General features: G+C 43.5%; 1 protein-coding gene across 2 annotated transcripts in view; it reads right to left on the bottom strand.

Moving 5' to 3' along the window:
• Positions 1-4,309, bottom strand: part of LOC105534043 (chromosome unknown open reading frame, human C2orf44) — a 21,598-nt gene extending 17,289 nt beyond the window's left edge. For both annotated transcript variants that reach the window (XM_011972719.1, XM_011972718.1), the window contains exon 1: positions 4,197-4,309. The gene's annotated coding sequence lies outside the window, so the exon portion shown is untranslated. The remainder of the gene's footprint in view (positions 1-4,196) is intronic.
• Between the last annotated feature and the right edge of the window lie 326 nt (positions 4,310-4,635).

Raw genomic sequence — 4,635 nt, 5'->3', positions numbered from 1 at the left:
AAAAAAAAAAAAAAAAAAATTACTGGGCCAGGTAGCTCATGTCTTTAATCCCAGCACTTTGGGAGGCAAAGGCAGGTGGATAACCTGAGGTGAGGAGTTTGAGACCAGCCTAGCCAACATGGCGAAACCTCGTTTCTACTAAAAATACAAAAAATTAGCCAGGAGTGATGGCACACTCTTGTAATCCCAGCTACTTGGGAGGCTGAGACATGAGAATTCCTTGAACCCGGGAGGCGGATGTTACAGTAAGCCAAGATGGCACCACTGCACTGTAGCCTGGGCGACAGAGTGGGACTCAAAACAAAACTAAACAAAATGACTATTGGCCAGGCACAGTGGCTCATGCCTGTAATCCCAACACTTTAGGAGGCCAAGGCAGAAGGATCACTTGAGCCCTGGAGTTCGAGATGAGAGACCAGCCTGGACAACACAGCAAGATACTGTCCCTACTTAAAACAAAACAAAAAACCCCACAACAATCTACAAACATATATAAAGTGATGTTTAACCTTATTAGTTATCAAAGAACTGTGTAAACTGACAGTACTCATTTTTTTCACCACTCATTCTCTTCTAATATACTTAAAATGAATTCCATTCCAATCTCTTCTCCAAAACACCTCTCACCAGGCCACCAGTGCTTCCCTGTCACTGAATCTAAATGACATTTTTCAGCCTTGTTTTACTAAGTGTCAAAGGCAGAACTTGAGAAGTTGTCTTCAGACTCTAAATCCAAAGAAATGTATTCTCTATCAAGCTGGTGATTTGCTCATCTGTAAATTATTTCTCATATCTCCTTGCTAGCTTTGTCCTTGCTCTTAGGATCTTTTACTTTTTTTTTTTTTAAAAAAAGGTCTATTATGCTTTTATATATAATGTCAGATTAAGTGGTTCTGCAGCGGCTTGCTAAATGGAGAAAAAAGTCCTGTCATTACTAACGAAGAACACTGTAATCTCTATCCCACTGGTCTTATGAAAGATAATAAATGTTTTCCCCCTAATATCTACTTATGTACTTTAAAAAGACTTTTATTGATAAATAATGCATGATACACTTTCATGGGCAGAGAAAATTCCTAATGGGCCAATTACATCCAAGTCAATTTATGTATTTTAGGATACCAAGTTCAGTCTAATGTCAATGAGGGTGTGTGTGGCCAGGGTAGCACAAGACAAGGATTTGGGAATAAGAGAAAAACAAACATGGGAATAAGTTTACTGAGGTTATTTTTTTGGGGGGTACGGGCATGGAGTCTTGCTCCGTCACCCAGGCTGTAGTGCAGTGGCATGATCTAGGCTCACTGCAACTTCTACTTCCTGGGTTCAAGTGACTCTTGTGCCTCAGCCTCCCAAGGAACTGGGAAAGGCGTCCAACACCACGCCCAGCTAATTTTTATATTTTTAGTAGAGACGGGGTTTCACCATGTTGGCCAGGCTGAAACTCCTGACCCCAAGTGATCCTCCTGCCTTGGCCTCCCAAAGTGCTAGGATTACAGGCGTAAGCCACTGTAGAGGCCAGTTTACTGAGGTTTTTAGAAGAATGAATTTTAATATTGTCATCTTCAGTAACAAGAAGAAATGTGGCACATTTTTCTCAAAAATGCAATAATTACAAAAATCTGCTCCATTCCTTTCTACTCCTGTGTTAGCCCAGGTTCTGACTTCTCCCTTTTTATTAGGGTAAAACAAGGAGAGGTTCCCTTGATACCAGTCTCTACTTTCCAAATGAGCCTGCATACTATGTGTTGTTGGGTAGAATTATCTTTAAAAAAAAAAAAAAAAAAAAAGGCACAGCTGTGATCATTTTGCTCTTCTGCATAAACACCCTTGATGAATCCCCACATTTACAGTACATATAAAAAAGCCTCGAAATGTCTTAACAAGGCATTTAAAGTCTTATATTATCAGATATTGATATATCTTTCTAAGTTTATTCTCTGATCATAAAGGGCATACTGGGGAATTTGGAATCTTGGGGGAACCAGCATATATTCGAGTGACAATATGCAGAATGGACCTGAGAAGGAAGAAAGTTGACAAGTAATTTGAATGCCACAAAGTGAAAGTGAAGCAAGTTTGCAACTATTTCAGTAGAGAAAGAAGGCCATTATTCAGGAGATGCTTCTAAGGCAGATGGAACAGACAGTGATATCAGATAGAATATAAGTAGTGAGGAAGAAAACAGAATTAAGGATAACACCCAGATTTTTAGCTTGAGAAACTGCTGAACCATTAACCAGAGCATGTTTCAAAGGCAAGGAAGGCAGGGCAGGCTGGGTGCGATGCCTCATGCCTGTAATCTCAGCACTTTGGGAGGCTGAGGCAGGCAGATCACCTGAGGTCAGGAGTTTGAGACCAGCCTTGCCAACATGGTGAAACCCTGTCTCTACTAAAAATACAGTATTAGCTGGGCGTGGTGGTACGTGCCTGTAGTTCCAGCTACTTGGGAGGCTGCAGCAGGAGAATCTCTTGAACCTAGGAGGCGGAGGTTGCAGTGAGCCAAGATCGCACCACTGCACTCCAGCCTGGGTGACAGAGCAAGACTCCATCTCAAAAAAAAAAAGAAAAAAAGAAAGAAAGAAAGAGAAAGGAAGGGCAGGGCAGGACAGGCACAGTGGCTAACACTTGTAATTCCAGCACTTTGGGAGGCTGAGGTAGGAGTATCACTTGATGCCAGGATTTCAAGACCAGCCTAGGCAACACAGGGAGACTCCAATTCTACAGAAAAATTTTTTAAAATGAGGTGGGTGCTCACTTTGGCAGCACATATACTAAAATTGAAATGATACAGAGAGTAGCATGGCCCCTGCACAGGGATGACTTGCAAATTTGTGAAGTGTTCCATAAAAAAGAAAAAGAAAAAAAGAATAAAAATAAAAATAAATTAGCTGGGTGCAGCGTCACACACCTGCAGTCCTAGTTATTCTGGAGGCTGAGAGGATTTGAGCTCAGGAGTTCAAGGCAGTAAGCTATGATCACACCACTGCACTCCAGCCTGGGTGACAGAGTGAAACCCTGCTGGGGGGGGGGAGTGGGCGGGGGCAGTAGGGGAGGAACGTGTGTAGTATGTGACCAATTGAAATTAACATGTGCTTCATGTAAGATGTCTACATGTTACCAATGTACCTTAGGCAGTCAGAGGTAAGGATCTGGAAATCACTGACTCAGGGTTAATAATTAAAAGTCAAGGTGGTGGAGAACCTCACTGTTAAAGATCAGAGGGCCAGGAGGACCAAGGTTTAAATGACCTTCACGCATTCCCCAACGCTACTGATTTTGCCTGAAACTAACTGTGTACCTATTGTTTCACAATCTCCAGAGTGTAAGTTTTCTGGAGAACATGAAATCAAGAACCCTGGGTGTTTTAGGAGGGAAAAGACCACTGTATTAGTTCAGGTCTCCGGAGAGGTGGTCAGAAAACCATGAGTCGGTGCTCAGTATATAACCATTTAATTGTGTTTTTCATCTTCTTTAAAGACAACTCATGATGAGAATCAAGGGATTCAGGTGAACTGGCATTTCCAGCAGGTTTAAACAAAAGTACATCCCTCCCCCTACTTGTTTTCCAAGTTTATTTATTTCCACTATAAAATGATTTCAAGTCCTTTACACTTATTTGGAAAAAATTAAGAAGAGTTAACGAAAAAACATTCATCCAAAAAAAATTACTACATCCCTCTAGACTCTTCTATGCATAGTTTGGCTGTCAAACTTTTTCAGTCATACTGTGCAACTTTGTATAACGGTTTTTTCACTTAACATTATACATTAGCATTTCCCCATGTTATTTAAAAGTTTTATAAATTAGTTTTAGAGGCCACTTCACATACACTCAGTGAAGTGACATAATGTACTGAACTGCTCCTAGCTGTACCCAACTTTATCCCGCTATAAATAACGCTGGGACCGAGGTCTTAAGGCTTAAAGCACTTCCTGACTTTGGATGACTTCCTTGGGACATATTCCCAGGAGTGTTATTCACTAGTCACAGTCATATTCCCTCGTTTCATCCACCCCCAGCTCGGTCCTCATCCCGCGACCCCGCACACGCGGCCCGCCCCATTCTTCTCATCCTCTCTGCACGCCTGAATCTCCTCCCTCCGGCCTCCCATCCCCCAAGAGCCGGTCCACTTCCCTCCCGACCCCCTACAGCCTCCCCACACCCGCCAGGCCCGGCAGCAGTGGAGACAAAATACCTTAGCTCTCACTGCCTCACAAAAACACCAGTGTCCCCGTGGCCGCCCAACCTTACGCCGCCGCAGATAAGAAGCGCTGGTCAGTCACCGGAAGCACCGGCCCTCAGTCCTCTGATAGGTGGGCGGTGATATCTGTCCTCTGATAGGTGAGTGGTCCTCTGATGGGATAGGCAATCTCCTAGATGGCCCCGTCTATTGGTTTTTGAATGTGCACATTAGGAGAGGGTTCATCCCACTGGCCAATAAGCTCTGGCTCTACCGCATGGATCGCTGGGAGTTGTAGTCCCCATGAAACCACCGACCGCAAGCCCGCCACATTTTCCCTCCGCTAAGCGCTTGAGCTCTTTCCCCACTTCTCCTCGGTTCTCTTGTCTAAGGAGTCCAGGAGCCCTAGGATCAACACGGCTTCTTAACCTTTAAAATCTGATAAAATCTGTCC

This window comes from Mandrillus leucophaeus, unplaced genomic scaffold, assembly GCF_000951045.1.
Source record: "Mandrillus leucophaeus isolate KB7577 unplaced genomic scaffold, Mleu.le_1.0 Scaffold13, whole genome shotgun sequence".
Taxonomy (NCBI): domain Eukaryota; kingdom Metazoa; phylum Chordata; class Mammalia; order Primates; family Cercopithecidae; genus Mandrillus; species Mandrillus leucophaeus.
This window is presented reverse-complemented; position numbering and strand designations above follow the sequence as displayed.